The 10045-nt window shown below is 26.4% G+C and overlaps 1 protein-coding gene across 1 annotated transcript in view; it reads left to right on the top strand.

Annotated features, from left to right (window-relative positions):
• Positions 1–3640: 3640 nt before the first annotated feature.
• The window catches only part of LOC132938657 (uncharacterized), a 35099-nt gene continuing 28694 nt past the window's right edge, over positions 3641–10045 (top strand). The window contains exon 1 of the mRNA XM_061005619.1: positions 3641–3657. The gene's annotated coding sequence lies outside the window, so the exon portion shown is untranslated. The remainder of the gene's footprint in view (positions 3658–10045) is intronic.

Genomic DNA, 10045 nt, shown 5'->3' with positions numbered 1-10045 from the left:
TATTTGTTTACAATTGCATATAATATATAATATATATAGCATATAATATATTATGTTATCTTTTGTGTAGGTTTATAGTATTTTTATAAAATGATTTGGCACTACGAAGTTATTAATAGATCATCATATATCAATTATACAGTTTTAAACATATCTAGGAATATAAGAAAACACTCAATTTATGAAATTTTAGAAACTTTAGAAAATATGTTTGTGCTTGGTTAACCATATTATTGTATTTGCAATATCAAATATTTTTTTATTTTTATAAGAAAATGAACTATCTGTACAATGTCCACAATAAGTAATTATTATACAAGAAGATTATTTATAACTGTGAAGAATTCTAGGAGAGCAGTCACCCATTAGTGACACTTTTATTTTGAACAATATCAAATATAAATTATAAATTCTAAGTTTAAATTATATAATTATAATATTATAAAAATATAGGTAAGAATAAAACATACCTATTTATTATTTTTCAACAAATCACAATTATACTTAATGATAAATCGTTGGATTTTGTTATTCATGTTGATGTTTAAGAATTTGTCAAGAAACCATTTTAGACTCAGAGCGTCTAAATTGGTTTTACAATTATGTATTTTTTATTTACTTTTTAGTGTCATATCACTCATCACGTTTAAGAGCAGAAAATGCTCTAATTTCCAGCTATGAAAGTGATTTCTTGTAACAAATTCAGTCGGTAACTAACAAGAACTTTTTGGGGAGTCAAAATAAAATGTTCAGTACTTAACAAAATAATTGGGAAAAAACTAAAAAAATATAACTGAAAAGCGGGAAACTATAGTTTTCGTCAAAATCGATTTTGTTTTGTTGTTGTAATATACATACAAAGTATCTTTTTAACCACAGGTCATCACATTTTTACCAAATATTTATACTAGCGTTTTCCAAGCTTGATATTATTTTCAAAATATTTTTGCACTTTTTGAGCTATTCGGAGGAACATGCAATTTTTTCTAAAATTATTGCAAAAAATGCTTTTTGTTGTTTAAAAAGCTCGTCAATACCTACAGCTTCAATATATTTAAAATTAGTTTGAATCATAAAAATAAACAAATCATATTGTAAAGTTTATAACTCTAATGGTCAAAGACTGATAGTTTCTATATATTAAATTTCCTCGCATAAGTTTGGTTGAGTCTTGTTGTATTGTAAAAAATATTAAAAACACACAAGTACAATTACTTGTATAGACTTTTGAACTTCAACTTTGAATGAAATCGGACTTTTGTAGTAACAAGTTTATATGTATTAAATTTTTTTTCATTGAATTCAAATTTAATAGGTTCGTTGCAGAAAACTACTCAAGGACGAAGTGCAGTTACGATACAAACTTTAAATCAGAGCAGGTTCCCTAATTTCTAAACTTCACATATATAGCATAATATTATTAATATTATAGCATTTTGTTAAAAATTGTATGTAACAACTAATGGATTTCTTCACTTAAATTTTAAATTGAACTGTCCATGTTTAATTGATGAAAATTAAAATTTTAATTTGTACGTCATTACTTTATTATTATATAGGTACGTACCTACTTTTAGTCGTTTTAGCATTTGTTATAGTTACAATGAACGACATTATTATTCTGTGTAGATAATAATACAATTCTATTCATTTAACTAATGTACATTATATTATAGTCCCATAAACACTTACAAGAATAATAGGTTTAGTACATTTACCACAGAGATGTTTTTGTTTTTTGCGTGAAAACACTTTAGCATAGTAGTTTTGAAAGTTTTCTAAAACTATGCTTAGGTGCTTACTATGACAGTATGTACATGTAGTAATCTACATAATATAAATGAAAGTAGACAGATAACATGCATAATACCTAGGTTAAATTATTTTATAACTGTATAAGACTACGGTTAATATGTTATATAATAATACACTTATATACGCGTTCGAGATAAATTCAATATACAGGGTAAAGCTGAAGTTTGTCTGAAGTCAAATAGCTTTAAAGTTTATGCAGTACCTATTTATATCAGATTACATTTTGTTGAGGATATTCTTGAGAGCTTTAATTTTAAACAAAAGACTGCCTATATGAGTTGTACATGTACCTTTTTAATGTATGTTATCACTGCGTATAATAATATGTAGATGACTTTTTATATAATTTTATGAATGACAACAGAGATGTAAAATGTCGTTCAGCGCCTCTACAGTGTCTAGCTATATTTCCATTGAGTGGTTCAATGTTGTACCTAATGGATTTGTTAAATTTTAATTGAATGATATATCAATGTATATGATGATTAACGATTCTGATTGGAGACGGTCTGTGAAGATGTTCATCAAAATTTAAAATTCAAACGCTCGTATTAAAAAATTAATTGAGACTATACCTATGTAAAACTTTCTATTCTATTAGATGTTCAAGAACTTTTACACCCAAACAAAAATTGTATTATACATGAGTCGAATAAAATCTAAAAAATGTTGACAACTTTAAATACCTAACTATGGACAACACAAAAATAGCCAAAATGTTATTATGTCTTGAAAATTGGAATTTATTGGAAATTTCAAGTCCATGCGGTTATTCATTTTTGAATTACAACAATAAAACAAAATTGAATTTGTCGAAAACTAGTTTTGCGTATTTCTGTGTTTTTGAATTTCCCCCTCCCCCTTGATTGTTTTGAAAAGTGTGAGTACTCGAAAATTTCCACTTTTGACTCCTCAAAGTAAAAACTTTATCTAATATTTTACCAGAAACCTCCCTCAAATCTGAATATCAGAGCTTTTTTCTATAAAAAATGTCTTTAGACACAAAAAAAATATAAATAACAAAAACACGCATGACACATTATTGTAGGACTAATAGGTGTATATTATTCATTGCTACGTTCAGAATCTAAAATTTAAATATGCCCATTTTCGTACTATTTTCTAATTCCTAAACCCATTTTTTTTCTTACCTTTTTTCCATTAAATATCTGATATAGTTTATTTAACGACTGTCCATATTTTCAGACGGATTTCTTAGTAAGCAGTTTAATCATTATATCCACTACCTACGTCATAAACTATTGTTTATTAACGGTATCAACTACCTAAACCCTACTATCAACACGATTCTTGTGAAAACTGCACCTGCCTGCCTACCTCTTTACCATCCTTAAGCTACATTTGGTATCTCATCAATGAATTTTTTATTATTAGTTAACCTACTCATACGTCATAATGTATTCAATAATCAATATTATTATAGGTGGTGGTTATTAAAGAACCTTCTTCATTTTTTATTTTTTAAATCTTCATAGCTATTAATGTTATTTAATTTCATTTGAATTATTATCAATACAGAAATGTAATACTGGCATTTGAAGTTGTAACAAACTATATATAATCTACTCACTACTGATTCTGTTGCTATTATTGTTAATTGTTATTAATAAATGACGTATGTTAGTAATATATTTTGTATGATAGCCGATGGGAACTAAATACGTGCTACATTTGAAATCGTGAACCTATACAATATAAATTAAATTAGAAAAAAAAACTTATTTTGATTTCTTATATGGTTTTGACTATCAAAAATATTTTGGAATATTTTATTTATTGTTGAAAATGGAATGGTTAATACATAATTATCAGCTCGGTCAGGTAATTATATCAATTACTATTTGGTTCTAATAATTTTTCCTAAATCCTAAAAAAAGTGAAACAAAATTATTGAAAAGCGAAATTGTTGTGCACTAACATTTTTAGTCTACACGACCTGATTTAAACTGTAAAAAATGCAGAAAAACTTAAAAAAATAAATACGAAAATAGCTAAGTATTAGTGATGGACAATGATATAATTTTGTGTATCGATATCGTTCCGATTTTGCCAATATTGTATCGAGATATCGTAAGGTATATTTAGGTATCGTAAGTGGTAAGTTGTACGATATCGATATTGTATCGAAAATATTTTAAAATATTTTAAATATTTACTAACCAATTTATTACTCATTAGTTGTTAGTTGTTAGTTATTAGTTATTACATATTAAAATAATTAATAATTATTAAACAAATATAAATATTGAATTAATAATTATAATTTAATAATTCAAAAATTTGCTTTACATTGCTAATTGAAGATAAGAAAAAAAACTTGTATACTAAGCATACAGATTAATGAACACCTCACATGTCCTCCTCTATACATAGAATAGACATGACTCAATTTTCAAACATAACACATGTCTCTCGAATTTTAAAAAAAAAATACATATTTTTGAAGATATTGAGATCGTTCCCTTGTGGCCGCATCGCGGTGTTCTCAGGATATTGTTAATAGATTCTTAAAAATAGAAACAATTTGCATGCAATTCACGCATCACGTGTATGCATATACCTATTACATTTTTCTGTTCGTGTTAATCAACAAAACGACAATATGGTACCTAAAATTTGTTCGAGTTTCGTGTTAACCGAAATAATTCGTATAAACCGAGGAAATAAAAAACCCCTATCTTATAGTATAGAGCCTTTCTCTGGACTGAAAAACCGGTTCGCGTTATACAATAATTTGTGTTAACGAGGGAGTACTGTATATGCTATAATGTAAAAAAATCAAAGGACTAAGTTTATACATACAATTTGTATTAGCTTTTTACAGCTCCATGTTATATTTTTCATCTAAACATTATCATTTTCCGCATTTTATCCCTCGTCGAACCAATATAATTAACTCGTATTGGGTTTTTTGGGAGCGTTTTAACTCTCACATAGTCACATCATATACATACTATGTCTAATGCTAATTACTTTTCAATCAGTATAATTTGTCTAAGGTATTTTAAAAATATGTAACGTCTTAAATTGATAGGAACTTTTAATTTGTATAGTAACCTTGGTTTGATTTATTATTTTATTAATTATATAGTATACCCATTATAATATACTTAAGGGTCATGAGTAACTAAGGTATTAAGAATTTTTTACTGAGAATATTTAATTTTAATTACCTATATTTTGTTTTTATAATTCATAACGTTTATCACCAAAATTATGATTAAAGTATACACTATTTATGGTTCATGTATTATATTATGTAAATAATGACGATGACATTTACAATTTATGATGACTTGAATTACCATTTGTTTTTAATAATTTACGTATAAACTCGACTAATTTTACTGTTGTTTTTTTATAATAAATTATTATAAATTCATTACAATTAAAATAAATAATTATAATGATGTATAATAGGTGCATAATATTGATATATGGGTATGATCATGGGCTATATTGCACTATATTACATTTCATACTACCCTTAAATTATTTTTGTTTTTCTTATACTTTTGGTATTTGGTATGAATAATTTATACCAGTGTACTAAGTGAAACACTGATACCCGTATAGCATACTACATGGTGCGTATAAGTACTTAGGTAGGTACCTGCAGTTATTTATTAAGAATTATAAACTATAATATGGCTGAAATGTCGAAATATAGTCGTGAATATTTTTAAACAGCAAACATCCAATACTCAATATAATAATACATATATACATATATTATTATGTGTTGATATTAATTTAATATAATATCAAGTATATAAATTAGAAAATGTATACTGGAGAATGGAGATTTATAGTATGATATCACGAGTTTTTGTTCATTTTATATAATATTAAAATAGGTACCTACGTACCTACGCTATTATAGGTATATAATTTAAAAATACTATATCAAAAATATGTACCGAATTCATAAATTTAAATCACCAATATATATTGGGCAGGGTAATATAATTGATCATCGAAAATGTATAACAGCGTTATATTAGAATATAAGAAATAAAAATAGGTGTAAGCATTATAAAAGTAACATCAGTACATCACTATATACATACCAGCAGTGGCGTATTTGGTATTTTTCATGGAGGGTATTTTCCAAGCACATTTAACTGGGGGCTCTGCTCCCCACACCCTCAAGCTTTATACTGTAACAGAAATTCAGACATAAATTCATTATTTTGGAAGTTATATCCTTCCAAAGTTTGCAAATTTACGTTTATACACATACGCACAACACTGTATTTTACTGCCACGCACAGTGCCTAAAACTAATTTTGATTTTTTTTACGTACCTACATATTATGAAGTTAAGTATGCTGAAAACTATGTGTAATAAGAATTTGGAAGTCGGACTTAGTTTTGAAGTTTTAGCTATTCTATTATTTCCTGACTCCTTGGACCCCCCCCCCCCCCCAAATAATGCCGCTTCCTACCAGCTATATAATAATTTGAGTAGGTACCTATATGACAAAAAAATATGTTAAAATTATATCTATAATGTAAAGCTGCATGTTGACCATTGTAATACTATTCAGTTATCAGTAGTTCGGTGATTTTTGGCATAGACTAAGTTATATTATTTAAATAATTTAGCCAATTTATTTCCATCTTAACGCTCAATCATAAATAAAAAAGAAAAAAAAAATGATTTTTTCGTGTACCTTATCATAATTAGGTGCAATATAATGACTGCGATATGAAATAAAAAATGTATTCTGGGAACCTTGACCAGTCGTTGACCGGCGGGAGCTGAGAATCTGGGAAATAATTTTTATCTGGAAAAAAGCTGTGGAGAATAACACTCTCTAACGGTCCTCAACATTTGATTATTAGAACACCTCTAAAAAAAATTTATATTCAGTTGTACTTTTCAGGTGTTACATTTCAAGCTGTGTGTACTAATTAAAAATAAAAATCTGTACCTATCTCCCTTAATAACAATCATTTTTCATTTTTAATGGTAATTTATTGTTGGCAATATTATTATTTTAAGAAAACTAAATGCTTACTTATTTTCAAATGTTTAAAAAATATCACAAAAACATAATATAGTAATAACATAATAAGTTTGTATTTTTAAAGATTTTCGAAATTGAATTTATTTATTTTATAATAAAAAAACCTGCACATTTTATCACATTATAGGTAGGTACCTACACGTGCATACATAATATTATATTATATTGTTATGTTAATATGTTAATATCAAAGTCGGCTAGAATATTGTTTGCAGAATTATTATCTAAATTACAACAAACTAATTAAAACTGATTTGTTTGGAAATACTTTAATGAACATTAAATTTATCAACTCTATCAAAAAAAAAAAAAAAATAATAATACTAGAAATCTATTTAAAGTATGACGTGCATAATTTACAACAATATAATTATACAAAGCTGTTTTATAAAAACTAATATCGAATTAAAGAGCTATAGAATCATAGGTACTTATGAAACATTTTTTTCGGTTTACTTTAAATCAAAATAAAGCTTTATAGTTTTCATATTAAGTATAACTCTAAGACACATCATTGTATAAACGATTATAAAATGGAAAATGGAAAAACAACATATTTCCCTATGTATTACCACTTTAACTAGTCAAAGATTTCTTTATTTTATAAATATACAATAATATGCAATATTTAAACTACCTACTTATAATACAGTAATATAATAAGTAGCCAATGGAAACCCTATAAATAAAATAATATAGGTATAAATTATAATATATTGTTTTTTTGATAAATTTATGTGTGAGCTACCACTTAGGTATAGTCGTATAGAGGTTGAAAAAATAATCTATAAACAGTAAACACCCTCAGAGTCTCAAGAAATATAACTTTTATTGAAAACGGTCCAGTAGTTTTTGAGTCTCGGGCTAACAGACAGACAAACATCCATTTTTATATAGATGTGCCTACCTATTATATAATATATGTAAGATATATATTATGTAAGCTGTATTACCCGACTTCACCCGGGGTACAATTAATCTATCTTTCTATCGTTTTCCGTTTTATTTCAGTTGAAATATATAATACAAAATTACAAACACAATAATTGCAATGAGTAATTTTATTATTTTCCACTTCTTAATTCTGGACATATGTTTCATGTTAACACATAATAATGGAGCTTACCTTTAGACTATAGAGTATGAGGTTTTAAAAATAAACTATTAACACCTTTAGAGTCTCGAGGAATCTGTTGATATAACTTCTATTCAAAATGGTCCAGTAGTAGTTTTAGAGCTTATAAAGGACATACAAAGAAACAAGAAACATTCATTTTTATATATAAATATAAAATAGATTTATTAATAAATCTGAAAAAAATCACTAATTTATATCTATATTATATTATTTTTTTATTCATTTTGAAAAACATAATTTGTTTTATATTATCATTTTTAAATTGTAGTCATATAATATGTGATTATTATTATAAAAACGATTAACTTTATACATTAAAAATACAAATTCATAATATTATTGATATTCGTTTATAAATATATTTTCTGTAGGTAATTATCGGAACGAGTGCAATTCGAACATTACTTGTATTCAAACTAAGTGCAATACAACGAACATTACGTTTTTTGAACCCGAGACCCGACTGGCGAGTGCAATTTGAACATTACCTCTTTACAGTTGGCACACTGTCAGTGAATAATACAAAATAATATAACCATGACATAATATTCTGTAATATACATATTGGAGCGATTTCTGGTTAAAACGTATACATACAGCCATTGACCCATACTTACCAGCTGATGCAGCACGTTCGCCGTCAGTTCATCACTCGGTTCTATATTAGAGGTATACAGGATGGTTCACCAGGCATGCTGTGGATTTAATGATTCCGCCAAAATTACTGGCTTTGGAAAAAAAAGTTTATATTGATTCCACTGAGTCTTAAATTATTTTAAATAGGTATACAAAAAAAAAAAAAACTTGCCGACAAATATTAAATATTAATATACAGGATTATTTATGGATGATTAATTACTCATTACCTATTCCAAAAACTAATAACGTGTTTTTTGCATTATTAAAAGTAGGTTATAAAAAAATAAATTTTTTCTTAATTTTGAATTTTTAGATACACCTTAATACCATATCTTCAAATTCTTGAGGCTTTTTGTACAACTTAATGAGTGTCCAGTGAAGATGTAAACGTATGTTTTTTCAAATGAGAACCCCCTTACTTTTTCTACTGTAAAATGTAAATTATTTGGCAGATAATATTACTGAAAAATTTTGACGTATCAAAATCAAAACACATAAGCAAATTGTTTTTGAGTTATTTAGCTTTATGTACTATAGGTCCATAATCTCGGGTTAAAAAAAAATAGATTCTATGGTAAGTTGAGCATTTTTGTACCTGATTAATATAAATCTATTAACAAATTTTATGATTTGTAAAAATGGTCCAAGTATAATAAATAGTAGAACCAAACTTTCTGCAATTATATATATTTTATATTTTTGTAAAACTATTTTTATGGAATATTATCTTTAGTATAACATTTCAATAATTGAAAAACTACCTGTTTGAATTTCAAATTAGGTAAGTCCCCATTTATTATAATATATATAAACCTAATAATCAATGTACCTATACCTATTCACCAAATAATTTATAGTAAAAAAGGGAACCCGGTTCTCATTTGAAAAATAAGTTTTTATCACCACAGGATACTCTTTAAATAGTACCTAACCTATAACAAATTTCAACAATTCTAAAATATGGCATTGAGTATGTTAAAAAATTCCAAAAATCAGAATTTGAATAAATTCATTATTCAAGTTAAAAATGGGAGAGTGCATGTTTGGTGAATCACCCTGTGTATTATTTGGCACAAAGTATAGTTTAGCAGGTGACTATCATAAAAGTTTGCATAATTTTATCTATTGAAAAAGTGCTTAACGAATCATTTTTTTTAAGAGTCTGTTTAACATTGAAGTACGGAGTTATTATAATATATGTGGATACCAGTATACCACCTACCTATTATAGATCGGTAGGTTATACAGCTGATGTACCGCTATAGCAGTATAGGTAATATGAAAACTATTTTGATATTTTCTGGTTTTTCTGAATCTTTTAAAAATTTTCCAGAAATTCACTAAGCCCTTAAAAATATCAAATACTATACAGATACGAGCGATGGGACTCTCTCGAAAT

Source organism: Metopolophium dirhodum, chromosome 2 (genome assembly GCF_019925205.1).
Source record: "Metopolophium dirhodum isolate CAU chromosome 2, ASM1992520v1, whole genome shotgun sequence".
NCBI lineage: Eukaryota > Metazoa > Arthropoda > Insecta > Hemiptera > Aphididae > Metopolophium > Metopolophium dirhodum.
This window is presented reverse-complemented; position numbering and strand designations above follow the sequence as displayed.